General features: G+C 40.8%; 1 protein-coding gene across 4 annotated transcripts in view; it reads left to right on the forward strand.

Moving 5' to 3' along the window:
• Window positions 1-1,246: 1,246 nt before the first annotated feature.
• Window positions 1,247-14,865, forward strand: part of CALD1 (caldesmon 1) — a 238,792-nt gene continuing 225,173 nt past the window's right edge. For 2 of the 4 annotated variants that reach the window (XM_044992216.1, XM_044992223.1), the window contains exon 1: window positions 1,293-1,483. The gene's annotated coding sequence lies outside the window, so the exon portion shown is untranslated. Of the gene's footprint in view, window positions 1,484-14,865 lie in introns of all 4 variants that reach the window. The other 2 variants (XM_044992183.1, XM_044992198.1) reach the window with 2 other exon arrangements.

Consider the following 14,865-nt stretch of genomic DNA (forward strand, 5'->3'; position numbering starts at 1 on the left):
ACATAAGATTAGTTTACTGTACGTGGGCCGAATCCTGCTTGTTGTACGCATGTGAGTAGATCCAAACAAGCCCTGTGATTGAAGGAAAAGATCCAGACTGGCATTAAAACAATAGACGTATGAACACATAAAATAGCCCACCCAGATGCAATGTCTTGTTATATGTATTTGCCTCTCTCACTGTGCTTTTGTATAAATTATTGTCAAATAATAAACCTGCAGAATACCTTGTGGTTTGGGCAGTTTCCTCCACTTCTCTCCAGTTCAGTCGGCCTTTTTCTTTCAGTCTTTATTGGTGTGTGTGTATATGTATGTGTCTATATACCGTGGTATATATTTACATATGTAAGAACAGTTATATTTCATCTCATTCTTTGCAAATACCTTATGTACCTCACTTTTTTCTGTGCATGTGTTTTGTATTTGTTCTTTCACTTCTTTAAATTACTCGGGGTTGCTAAAACTTCCAGTAGAATTCTGTGAACAGTCTGCAATTTCTGATGCTCTACAAAAGACATTTCAAGGTAAAGATTAATCCAAACATACTTGATTAATGGAAAAAGAAAGTTTAGTGAAAAGTGCTGTTCAGAATATATATATAGATGGACATCTATTAACTCAATGTTTACCTGAACTAGTCAACATTTTTCAGGATCAGTGATTAGCGTCAAAGATTTTAATGGCATTTTAAACTATTTTTAAGAACACGGACATTCTATATGTTACTTCTACTACACTATTTGACAGGTAACCGCCTATCTGCCAACTCCTCTTTCATGCTTCTCTCATACTATTGCTTTAACATTTTTGTTTCTGCAGGAAAAGACAAACAGTTTTTACATTCTCTTTCTACATATGGTATTCGTTAAAACAGTACAATGAAGTTGGTTGTGGTCAATGTGCTTTTTAAATTTTCTTTAAAATTGATGCAAAAAATAAATGTATTTACTGTGCCCCCTTTCCTTGCAGTATATTTCCTTTTTTAAAGCTCCATTTGTGTTCAACAAGACAGACTCTTTTCTCCAAGATTAACATTTCTTATGATTGTTCCTGACAGAGGATTTACTTTCAGAGGCCCTGCTAAGGATAACCAAAAAAGGGCATGTAGCAAGACACTTTTGGCAGCTTGCATGAATTTTCGGAGCTTTTTAGGTCTTGGTTTTCTGATGAGTGGCTTCCTGAGCATGCCTAGGGAATGACAGGCATCTCTGCAGGCAGGCTGGACCCACCTTGGCTCAAGCCTAGTCATTGGCTGCTTATTAGAATAAATTGAGAACAATGCATACCACTGGCTGCCAATTGTAAACATAAGGGATATGTAGTCACTTAGCATTGACTTTTGGGAGGGGCCAAGGAAAGTCTGTAAGTTTTATTGAATAGGGCTGTGTGTTAGGCTGCTGGTGTACCTTTCTTGCTGTGCTCCTGCCTAAACAGCCAGTTATTCGTTTCCTTCCTACTAGTTGAAAACTTTTCAGCTGCAGAGGTAAGGGATTAAGCTACTCTTTCCCCCACCCCAATGATCTGATTTGACTGCATTTGCTGTTTAATGTCTATCCACAGTGCATGTTAAATGTAACAGAGCTGTGGAAATATACTAAAAGTGCCTGCAGCTTTTCCCCTTGGCAGATGTTCATTGTGAACCACTGTTAGTGAGAGAAGATTTCATATTTTGTTCTTCACAGAGATGCATGCTTTGTGTAGTAGTGAGTGCAGAATGGAAAGGCTTCTCATGTGCAGGATAGCCCATTGTTTGTTTGGAGGGAGGCAGAAACCCAGTTGGGCCAGCATTAATGAGTCGGTACCATGCAGTGGTATTCTTGGGAGCGCTTGCCCGTGGAATAAAAGCCTATTCATGTTTTCTTTTAAAGTGCATTTAAAGGAGTGATTGAAATAAGATTTTGCAGGTTAACAGGCTGACTTGCTTTTCATTTTGCAACCTAAGAGCCAGGCTATTAAAGTAGCAAAAATCTAAAGGCAGAGCAGGCAGGGAAAACATTGTCACTGATTTGATATTTGCTGAAACAGATGTCTATTATGGCTGTCTTTCAGAAAAGTATTGTTGACAATAGACTGCATCCGTTTTTGTTTTGAGATTTAACATGCACAGCAGCATATTTCCAGAATGTTTCTTATGAAGCAGTCTTTCCTGTGAAAAGAAAGGGCGGTGGGGGGAGAGACCCAAACTGTTCATGGGTGGGACTGGAGGGCTGTGTGTGTGTGTGTGTGTGTGTGTGTGTGTGTGCGCTATTCCAGAAAGAGAGGAAGCAGACTTTCATTTCAAGCTACTTCTGACATGCTCATACAGTTGTGTAAGCCTGATAGCTGATACTAGTGACATTTTGTGAAGCATGGAATTCCTCGTAGGAAGGAATCATGGGGGCATAAAGATAGAGAGGAGCAAGATTAACTGTAGAACGATAGGGGGGTGGGTGGGAGGAAGACCTGATAAATCCTGACCAAACCCACAGATATGTCAAAGGTGATTATTCTCCCATGCCCTGTTTCATTTATTTGTGGCAAGGATGTACAACATAATTTTTTTAAATAACTTTTCTACAGCATGTGGCTTCTTCTGATCACTTGTTTTCGGGAAGGTTTCTTCTCTCCCTTCCCCCCCCCCCCCCCCCACTAAAAGGTTTGTTGGAGAATATTCTTATATAAATGACACACTGTTTCCCTCGGGAAACATCTGGAAGAAACAAACTATGGGGGGAGATTTTCTTTTGTAGTGTCTTTCATATACCGTATTCTAAATGAATTTGCTAGTACAGCTAAGCATTAAATAAGTCTGAGATCAGCACCCTTTCTTTTTCTAATTATATTTACAGGTTGGGGTGCGTGTATGTATGTGTGCCTGTACAATGTTTCTTTGTTGCAATATTTTGCATTTGGAATTGGGAGATATCAGGCGATCCTGAAATTGCTTTCTCCAAAACCAATCAAAAGGGACTTTTCTTGAGATGCATTACAAATACAGTGAAAGCTGTTTTCTGTGGTTATTCAAGGGACTGACAAAAAATCATTTGTTAATGGAAGTGGCTTTCTGAAAAAGGGGGAGCAGAGTTGTTATCAGTATATTTGAGGAAGCTTATGGGTCGGTCTGTCTGTCTTCAGATGACTGTTTAAGGAGGATGATCATATTCAATAAAACCTATACATGTAACTGTAATGTTTGGCGTTTGGTTGTCATGATGGTACTGGGAGAAATATTGGAGAGGTTGTTTGAGAACAGAAGGCAAATTGAAGTCCTGAAAACTTCTCATTGTTGCACCATGAAATGAGATTGGACCCAACCCAATCTTGCAGCCCATATTCACATGATTAGTCTTGGGTGAAATCAGTACATTCCTTAACAAATACACGATCAGACTCAAGGAGAGTAGATGTAACAGCTTGCCACATCTAAATACACTTTGACAATGAGCAATGTAAAAGTATATTGAGAAGATAAAGCATTTCCTGCAGTTGCTACTTTATACTACTGCAGCACTATCTTTCAACACTGAACAGCATAAAGGAATGGAAAACTCAGTATTCTGCACTCAGTATCATTATGAAACATTTTGAATTTTACGGGGCAGACGGTCAGTTCCCTCCCATGCAAGGTGATGCAGAGGGGAAAAGATGCACTACAATGGAGGTCTCTGTGTTCCTCAATTCCTCTTTCACTGGGTCATGTGTGGAGGCCGCAATAGGTGTGTTTACCAGCAGTGTTTCATATCAGTACAAAGTGTGGAGGGCAGTATTGTGAATTCAATGAAGTTTACTGCTTTGGGGATGGTTAAAGGGCATCTGTGTATAGAGATGACATGAGAGAGGACACAGTGGCAGTGATGGAATGAACTCTCCTTATTGAATAGCGATGGAACCAATGACTCTAAGGGTATGTCTACACTAACCGCTGATCTGATCGATCCCTGATCGCTCTCCCGTCGACTGCTGAACTCCAGCTCGGCGAAAGGCGGAAGCAAAGTCGACGGGAAGTGGTGGCCGTTGATCCCGCACCACGAGGATGCGAAGTAAGTGATTCTAAGTCGATCTAAGATACGTCAAATTCAGCTATGCTATTCTTGTAGCTGAAGTTGCGTATCTTAGATCGATTCCCCCCTTCCCTAGTGTAGACCAGGCCTAAGAACTAGGAGCAGGACATGATAGGGCAATAGTACTGGGCATTCTTCTTTTTTGCAGGGTGCTGGCAGGGACAGTGATCTTCGAGACATGGGTGCCAGTTACATTATCTGAACAGGTTGCTGTAGCACACTGGTTCTCAGGCTATGAGCAGGTTTCAGGGGTCTGCCAAAAGAAACTGGGCTTCAGCCCCGAGCAGCAGGGCTCAGGGAGAGAGTGCTACCTCCATCCCCTGACTTACCTCAGCAGGCCACCAAGCTTGTCTGGGTTGGCCAGGATGGCGGTGGGGGACGTGGAAATAAAAAAATGCAGCGTCACTGCAAAAGAGAGATCCCCCCCCACTACAAAAAGGGGTTGCCTCATAGCCATGTGACTTAGTGAGCAGGGAGCAGCTAGCCAAGGATACATATCATTGCTCTGCTCTGCACCTCCGGGAGCAGGGCCAAGTGGAAGGCAGAAATCTGGGGGGCATGTGACCCCTCATGCCCCCTCATGCATTGCCTGTGGTTGGGGTTCTGCAGGTTTGTCTATTTAAGTTTAGGGGTCCCTGGGTAAAAAAGGTTGAGAAACACTGCTGTAGCAGGAGCTGCTCTAGCATTGCTTCCACCTCCCCCCCTACACAACTGGAGGTGCTGCATCCACTGTACTGTAATAAAACGCTGGTACATGAGTAGGTATGGAGGGCATCCGTGCACAGCACTGCTTAACAGCCATGGCTGGCCTTACATGATACTGCCGTCCCGCATTTCCTTCTGACCGCTGGTGCAATGAGTAGACCAACAGGCACCAAAGTACACTGCAAAAGATCTAACAAATTGGATATGCTCTAAAACGTGCTCTTGTCATTTCTGGTAGTTTTTTTAAAAGTGGATTGTATAGCTGGGACAGAAACAGAGTGCTGTTCATTTTTCTTTGCCAACACTCCCCCCATCTGCTCACCTTTCTAACAATCTACAGGCTCTGTGCACATGAGCATTGTCCGAACAGGGTGGAGTGCACTGGGCACACAAGGTGGCATAGTTTGTACTGTTTTGCATAGTGTGTGGCGTATTTTCTCCTCTTTTCTACTATAGCAAACTGCATAACAATAGGACCCTACTGTCCTAGGGCCTTAAAATTCCTCTTATCCTGCAGGAGATGGGCTGCACAACAGGGTAAATTCCATTGTATAACACTGAGTTCCTGTGGGATTTCTTTCCTATAGAACAAATGGAATTTCAATATTCCAGGACTGTATAAACACTTCTTTTTCTGTAGTTTGCATTTGACATTTTTTGAGGTTACATGGGCCATAATTCATATGGAGTCAGGTCTTCACCTGGTGTAAATTGATGTAGGTCCATTAAAGTCAATGGAACTATGCTGATTTACATCACCTGAGGATTTGACCCACTGAATTTAGTTACTATGCAAGAACAAAGAGGTGAAAGAAAAGTGTGTGTATATAAGGGTATGTCTACACTAGAGCTGGAGGTGTGACTTCCAGCTCAGGTAGACAAACCTGCATTAACGGGTTACCAATAGAAGCATAGCTGTGGGGGCATGAGCAGTGGGACTGGCTAGCTGCCCCAAGTACATACTTAGGGTTTCAGATGGGATTGTAGCCCCTCTCACCACTTCTGCTGCTGTGGCCATACTGCTGTTTTTAGCACACTGTCTTGATTAGAGCTAGCCAGGGTATGTCTACCTAGCAAGGAAATTATACCTCCAGCTCCAATGTAGACATATTCTAAGAAAGAGAGCAAGAGGCTGAGAAGACAATATTAGCTGTCAATCTTCAGTACCTACATCAAATCCCATGGGAACCAGAGAAAGGGTGTGTGTGGCGGGGGAGGGGAAATACCCCCAAAGTTACTATTGTTTTCTGGGTCAAATCCTACAAATTTTCCATTGTCTACAAGGGGAATTTCATGTATCGAGGGCTTGCAGAATTGGACTCCAGATGAGCAAAACCTGAGGCAGGCAGGATGACTACTTTAAAGAATGTTAGTAGAATGTTAGCTAATGCTATGCTACTAGTCAAAGTAGGTTTCATCCTTTAAAAAAAAAGCCTGTTCTTTATAATAATTTAATGGGAACTCTCATAACAAAATAGTTGTTTCCTTACTAAAATTACCCTAATCAGATATACATATGGATTTGTGTGCGCACACAGAGATAGGTTTGCTTAGATTGGTATTGAGCTTTTGGCTATTTTAGAAGGAAATTTTCTTTCACAACTGACTGTGTGGTTATTGGGTATAGCTGCATTTTAGCGTCTGTGGCTTGTACATATAACATCATATTCTGTGTGTGTGTGTGTGTGTGTGTGTGAGTGCATGTATGTAATTATAGCTATTGCTGGCTTCAAAGAAAATGGTCAGAGAAAGATTTAACTGAAGCTGAAATTTGACTCAAAGGCATTTGAAGATCAGATTAGATGTGACCTTTTTGGATGAAACATTGAGGTCATTGAGGTCACATGACTGTTGAACTATGTAACTCTTTATTTTCAGCTTTCTTCTGAAGCTTATGTATAAATTAGCTAATCAATATCAAGTGGAAGGGAAGATTTGAAATATTTTGTTTGGCAACATTTAGACTTAAAATAAATGTGTATACCTCGTACCGGTCCCAAAATATGACTTGATAAATCCAAAAGACTAGGGTACATAACTTATTTAGATAGTAAACTGAATATATATGTATAACCGGTATGATTATCATAATTTTGACCCTCACTAAAAAATTATTTTGTCTTTTAACAAATGTTTTTTTGGAGTGAATCTGGTACTGGTGAATGCGGGTGGATTGGCAGCCCTTGCAACTGCAGTTTATCTGCAGGACTGGCAAAGCAGTAGCAATGCAGACCCAACAGCACTGCTTTTCCAAAGCATCTCAACCCATCCGTAAGGGAATGTGTGACAAGTTCCATCTCCAGGCTCATTCAGTCTTTCATCTCTCAGCTCACATTGCCAATGAGAATGGTATATAAACAGTAGCAGTCGTGGTGGAGTACTAGGTAGAATTCTAATCTTTTCTCTACCATCTTTCCCCCACAATGTATTTGATTGGACAGAGTTAGGGAAACAGTTTTTAATTACTGAGTGGACTGGTAGTCATGCTCTTAAAATGTTAGAGTAACAATCAGGAGATCTGGGTTCTGTTCTTCTTGCAAATCATTTCAGCTTTCTGCCTCAGTTTCCATATCTGTAAAATAAATCCTTCCCCTATGAACTAAGTAAACTAAGGTTATTAAGGCTTAATTCATTCCTATTTTGTAACATGCTTTGAGGTCGTAGAATGGAAGTCCAAAGTGGTGCTGGTAATACCTATTTTTGAGAGTCTTTTAGACACTATATGCTATACAAATAACAAGGAGTCCGGTGGCACCTTAAAGACTAACAGATTTATTTGGGCATAAGCTTTCATGGGTAAAAAACCTCACTTCTTCAAATTCATGGAGTGAAAGTTACAGATGGAGGCATTATATAATGACACATGAAGAGAAGGGAGTTACTTCACAAGTGGAGAACCAGTGTTGACAGGGCCAATTCGATCAGAGTGGATGTAGTCCACTCCCAATAATAGATAAGGAGGTGTCAATTCCAGGAGAGGCAAAGCTGCTATTGTAATGAGCCAGCCACTCCCAGTCCCTATTCAACCCCAAATTAATGGTGTTACATTTGCAAATGAATTTAAGTTCTGCTGTTTCTCTTTGAAATCGGTTTCTGAGATTTTTTTTTTGTTCAAGAATAGTTACTTTTAAATCTGTTATGGATTTAACAGCTGATTGAAGTGTTCATCTATTGGCTTTTGTATGCTATACACTCTGCTTAATGGAAAGTCCAGTGGACTACATTAGATTAGAACTTCAGTTAGTCTGTTTGGGCTGCTTCTGGAGGAACCAGTGGACTAGCAGAGTAATTTTGTTCCAAAACAAAGAAGAACCAGTAGTAACCAGTTGAAAATGGTTCGCTGGAACTAGGGTCAGTGACGTACGCTTTCAGAATTACACAGATACATGGGGTTTGCACGGTTACTGCATCTGCATATGCAAGCATAAATGCTCATTTACAGTTGTCATGGTAAATGCATGTTCTGAAAATATGGGCTGAGAGAGAAGACCCTTTTTAATATCATTGCAGAGAGGGGAGGGATAGCTCAGCAGTTTGAGCATTGGCCTGCTAAACCCAGGGTTATGAGCTCAATCCTTGAGGGGGCCACTTAGGGATCTGGGGCAAAAATCAGTACTTGGTCCTGCTAGTGAAGGCAGGAGGCTGGACTTGATGACCTTTCAGGGTCCCTTCAGCTTTGTGAGATAGGTAGATGGTCTAAATGCTTGGAAGACAAACAACTCTAAACAAACTTCTGAACATTTATCTGTTTGTCATTGCACATACAGTGGGAGCATTTGAGAGCAGAACCACAGTAGCTAGGGCAGGCTACAATGGGTAAATACCCTACTTGGAAAAGTTTCACTGAGTGGAAACTTCATTACATATTTCCACACCCTATGTCTACAGAATACAAATAGAGTTTTCCTCAAGACGTGTTGCAGAGGGTGTGAAGCAAAAAGGAACGCTCCTGTTTGCACACCACCTTCTGGTTTATATCCTTAAATAGAAAAAAAACCCCATGAGAATTTAGCTCCTTTTTATAAATATATTTGTGGAGAATGTAATGTTTTACCCTAAATACTCTGCTTGGATCTATTCCAGTGGATATTTTTACAGCCTAATAAATAAAAAATGTTGGGAATATTGTTAAATGTAGCAAGACAAGTTGGTTACACACACATACATATCCCCTAAACCCTTCTCCCCCTTTCAAGAAACTGGATATTCAAAGGACAGGAAAACAGATTAAAGATGATGAAGCAAATGTTTTAATGTTAGATAATTTGGGGCAATGCTGTACATTGGGAAAATTGTAGGATTCACTATTTGTATAATTCTCATAATTTTCATGGGAGTAATGAGGGATACTGGAAATATGACAGTTCTTTAACTAATGGATCTAGGAGGCAACTTTCCCTGTGGGTTATTCTATAACTACCTATCGCAGGGTTTCTTTGCACCTTCTTCTGAAGTAGCTGGTTGTAGCCACTGTCAGTACTGGACTAGATGGACCACTGGTCTGATCCTGAGTGGCAGTTGCTGTGTTCCTTTAAATTTCAAGGTTCAGTCCTTCAGCCCAGACTCCCGTTGCCTTCAAAGGGAATTTTTACCCAAGTAAGGACATTGTGATCTGTTTGTTTCTTATTTGCAGTGCTCTGATGTTGGCATTCTCTTTATGTAAAGGCCAATTCTGTAGAGCACATTACTACTCTTCCTATTTCTTTGCCTCAGATAGGGAATGGCAGAGTACCGTGGAACACTGCTACAGTGAAATGGTTCCCTCCCCAAAAAGTCACCATAGTCAAAATATTCCTTTCTTTTCATCCCATAAGCAATGGCAGGACATCTCTTTACTCCTTGAAGTTTCAGGGGCTGCTAACAGCTGGTGGAGTTTCCTGGCAAGTCCATATATTCATTTCTATTAAGAGCAGCAGCAGCAGGAACAATTTCTTTTCAATCCCCTGGGATTAGCAAGAGCTAAGAGATTCCTCTTTACTCCCCTCCTCCCCACCCCGCCCCAACTCCACAATGAGCTAGTGACACCCTCCCTTCCCCTCCTCTGCTCTGTTATGAAACCCCATTGATTTAAAAAGCAGTTGTGCTCATTAGCACTCAGGCTGAATTTGGTATCTTGTTCTAACCCAGTTACAAAGGGCAGAGGTTTGTGGAAGTTTTTTGCAAACCTTGAAAAGGGATCTGGTCGAGATAGTATTGAGATATGGGGGAAGATTCTGGTCAGCTGTTATTTTATCTGAATAGCTTCTCCCATCCACTGCTGCTATCAGAAGATGCATAACGGCACATGGCAAAATTCTTCTCTTGGATCCACACACAGCTTCAGCACTCTGATGTTCTGCCTTCATATTGCCTGTGGGTAAAGAGAAAGGAGCTGCAGATATGTGGGGATAGCAGACTATCAGAGTTTAGATTCTTTGTGTGCTTCTGAGAGCAGAATTTAACTTTAGATACATAGCCATACCCCTGCTATGAAAATGATGGGTTCCATTCAGATGTCTGATAAGCTACAGCTGTTGCTTTGCAACTTCAGTCTTTAAAATCCAGTTTTGTTTGAAGTATGTCATTTTAATTGCTATAAATATGAATGAATGTTAGTGATCCAGTTGAAATATTGCCATGCATTTTTGTGGCTGATGTACAGTACACAGATAAAAGAAGCCTAATTCAAATCCTTTTTTAAACTTAAAACATCAGTTATCCAAATTCTGCTGTTAATTACACTGGTATAAATCTTATGTTTGGTGTAAACGAGAGCAAAATTTGGTCCAGGTTTTAACTTGGACATATTTTGGCCAGATTCTGATCTTAACTTTCACCAATTTTACACTGGTGAAACTCCATTGCCAGTGAATGATCTTTATCCTGGGCCTGATTCTGATCTAAATGATCCTGGTATAAATCTGGAGTAACTAACCTCAATGAGATTTATGATGGGATAACTGAGTTCAGAATCTGGCCCACTCTCTCTGTTTCATGTACATTATGGGTCTGCAAAAACTCGGGTCAAAATTATTCCCACATTCAATAACAACCATTCATCAGAAAACAATATTTCATATAAGATAGAGCATTGCAAAATCAAAAGCCAAGTAAAATTCCATTGCTCATTCGTTCCCCAGTGTTTAAAAGGTACTGCCATATATGGAAAGGTCTGAGCTTCATTCACTTTAACTGCATTTGTAAATGGCTTGCTCGCTGGACACTCTATACAAACAAGGGATAACCCATTGGGAGTTATGGCTTATCAGAGTAAAAAAGGAAAAGCAGCAGATAAGTAGTGTTTGCAACTTCCTCTACTAAAGGTGCATTAAAACTGTTACTGGTTTTGTTCTTGTATTTAGATCCCTGAGATATAAATCGTTGTATATAGTGCAAGTTTAAAATACCATAGGCCACATCTTTAGCTGATCTGAATCAGCATAGATCCATCGAAGTCAGTGGAACTGTGCGGATTTGCAGTGGCTGAGGTTCTGGCACAATGGATGAAATCCTACTCTCATCCATGGATAGAGATGCAGTAAAATGCAGTTTACAGAGGGGGAGAGGCTGTGGAGAGTCCTGTGTGGGGAGGGAGGCAGGTCTCACCCCTTGTGTGTGCTGTCTCTGTAGAAACAGAGAGGGCTTTTGGGGCAGAAAAGGATCAATGCACACAGATCCTCAGACCCAAACTCTCTGCCTAGTGGTTTAATAGAGGCTGTGGAATAGTTCATTTGGTGCTTCAGAGCCTACAGGAAAAGACACTCACCCCCAAATGCCCATAGTAAAATAATGCACAGACAGGTTAATACATTAAGTCATCTGAATATATGTGTGTTTACTTTTCGCCACTGTGATTTATTTTCTTTATGGGTGTGTGGGATTTTCTGGCCATCAAAGTCCTGAGACAGAAAATAACAAAACCACTATACAGTTGCATGTATGTTTCACGGGGAGAAAGATAGGAAGGTTGCTGCAGCAATGAAATTTTATACAGGATCTGCTCCCTGCCAGAATTCTCAGGTTGTTTAAAATAAATTAGAAATAGAATTACCTGTGCCATGTTGATAGATTTGGAGACCCTGGATCAGTTTCTGATCTCGGTGACGTTGATAGGAATCCAATGCCTGATAAAGTTTAAGGCCGGAAGACCCAGTAGATCATCTAGTCTGACCTCCTGTATAACAGAGACCATTGAATTTCATCTGGTTACTCCTGTATTGAGCCCAGTTACTCCTATGAGTTCTGAGAACTTAAAATGGCATAGCTGAGATCGGAATCTGGCCTCCTATATTCTTTTTAGTCACAGAATAGGCACAGTACAGGTAGCAGTATTACACGTTTCCATCACTGCCCCTCCAAAGTGCTGTCAATCCTTCCATGAAGGGACCACAACTAAGTGAGGGAGAGTAGTTCAGCCTCCATGCTCAGACATCTCTGGGCCTCTCTATGATTTCCACCAAGCGTATGAGTTCTGGCAACTGGCTTTTCAGTATGGATATTTGTCTACTGGGAACTGGATAGACACTCAGTTCACATGGGCTGCCTGCCATCTCATAGACTCATAGACTTTAAGGTCAGAAGGGACCATCATGATCATCTAGTCTGACCTCCTGCACAATGCAGGCCACAGAATCTCACCCACCCACTCCTGTAACAAACCCCTAACCTATGTCTGAGTTCTGATGGTAACTCCTTTGTCATTACCAATCTGGGCTGGATATGAACCAGCAACCTAGGCATAGTTTGGTTTCTCAGAGCCAGAGAATTTCTCTCTGAGATACGGTGCCACTTCTGTTTACAGGTTATGGAAAATAACCATTGTTGTTCAATAACCTATTCAGCTATTTATAAAGTTTCAAATAGCTATCCTGCGGTGGGAAGGTTTTTTGATAGGAAGTTGACTTTCACAGCTCTTTCGAAAGTCTAGATTTGTTAAGTCAAGGCGATGGTGTGGATTGGGTTGCTTTTAGATTGTATATTAAGTGTTTCTTGTAAATCAGTTTTTTCAGAACTACTGAGGAGGCATCATTTGATCATTCCTAGTGTGAGGCTGAAGCCATTCCTAGTGTTGTCAACTGTGGTTCCATAAGAACATTAATAAAGTCAAAAATTGCCACTGTCAAGCATCAAATTAATAATAGTACATATACTAATGCCAAGTTGTTTTTCAGGGGGTTTCAAATGCATCAGGGAACCACTTATAAAACCAAAACAACAGAATATCTGGTCTTCTCATAGTGTTTTCTCCAAACAGGAACTGAGTTACGGTGGGGAAAATCCAACCTTATTATTATTAAGTGGCTCCCTGAGACACTGGAAAAGCCCTTCAATAACAAATATATTAGGGTACAGCAGGTATTAATGCTTGATTGCAAATGTTTATTTCAACCTTATGCTTTTCAGTCTTTCAAGGCTCAAACGTAGGAGGTGAGGCTATTAAAGGAAATTAATATGGTGCATGTTTTAGAGGGAGTTCATTTGGGGGAAAAAAAAACCAACAACCAGAATTTGTAGGTGAATTAGTGCCCAGGAAAGCTTGAACCTGGTACTCTGATGCTTCTATTGCAAACCTTTGCCACTGTGCCTAAGTCCTTAGCCTGGTGAGGCCCCTTCCGTTGATGTGTGGGTCTCTTAGTTGCCAACTTCATCACATTTTGCAGTGAGGTTGTTTTGATTTGCACAGACGTTTTAGGTTCACACCAATTCGTGTATTTTTTTCACTTGTGACCTAACTCAAAATTTGTAATCAGGCCTCCTCCCAAAGAGGCTAAAGTTTAGTGCACTACCTACCAAATCAAAACTGTTGAGAGTGCCGTTCCTCAAGTGTCTGTCCCAGCAAATCCACAGATCCTCCATGATGAATAACGATTTGTTTTTTCATTCACTGCATCTTGGATGGATGTGAAGCCAGTTTTTAGAAGCAACGTGTGGCTATCAATTAAAATGGGGGGAGGGGACGACTCCATATTTGTTTGTCTTCTGTGTCAGCACATCAGATAAGTTGTCTGTCCATGTTTAGTAAAAAATGAGGGGAATGTATTAAATGTGTGGGAAATGTGTGTTCTTTGTAAGGAACAGACTGAGCTTGGTGACAGATTGTCTGTCTCATTTACACCATGAAATACAGTTGTACCATATAGCCAGAAGTTTGGGGATCAGTGTGACCCTAAATAGGTTTGGATCCTAAATAGGGACTTTGCTGTTTTTCACTGGGATGCTCCTATAGTTGAGAGCAGAACTTAGCTCTGTGTGTTCAGTGCTTTTCCATGATTTAGACTTGAACACCAAAGGTTGAGGCCATAAAAATAGACAAGGGAAAGACATTAGATCATCTCATTCATTCTCCCCAGCCAGTGTCGGATGGTTTCTATGGTATATTCACACGTGTTTTGTCCATAAACACTTCTGTTAACAAAATACAAAAGCTGTAGTTTTTTTGGATGAGAATTGGGATAGCTTGCTGCATTCTCTAGTTTTCAGCAGGAGAAAATAGCCATCACTTTCAAATGTATTTTTTGGTCTGTGGTTATTGCTCATGCAAATTCAGTGCAGAAATCCTGATGAATGGAAACTTGGAGATAAGCTAATAGTGGTCATTTCATTAAGGACATGGGTCTGATGTGATCTCACACTGATTTAATACTAGTGTTACCTCACTGACTTCAATATCATTACTTTTGAGTTACATGGATGAAAGTGAGATCAGAATCAGGCCCAGAGTCCTTGTGAAACTTCCTGGGAGAGTTAATTCAAGGAATTTTTTTTTTAAACTCAGGTATGTTAACATGTAGCAATAAATAAATGAGAGAACCTGAGAATAAGGGCCAAATTCTGCTTTAAGTTACACTTGTGTAAATCTGGACTAGCTCCTTTGAAGCCAATGGAGACTTTCCCTACAAGGTCCCAGGCAGATTGCTATCTCTGATGCCAACATGGGTCTCCTCCATATTAGAACTGCAACTGTGTCACATTCAAACATCCAGAGAACCCTTTTTTGTGCTTTTCAAGTTGTTGATTAACATTTATCCAAATCAGCCAAAAATACAGCATAAATCTCCCTATGTGCAGTCGTTTTACTTGGCAAAAATCAAAGCAAACATTTGACTAAATACTAGTTATTTTTCCAGTCAAACTGTTTTTT

This window comes from Mauremys mutica, chromosome 1, assembly GCF_020497125.1.
Source record: "Mauremys mutica isolate MM-2020 ecotype Southern chromosome 1, ASM2049712v1, whole genome shotgun sequence".
Taxonomy (NCBI): Eukaryota; Metazoa; Chordata; order Testudines; family Geoemydidae; genus Mauremys; species Mauremys mutica.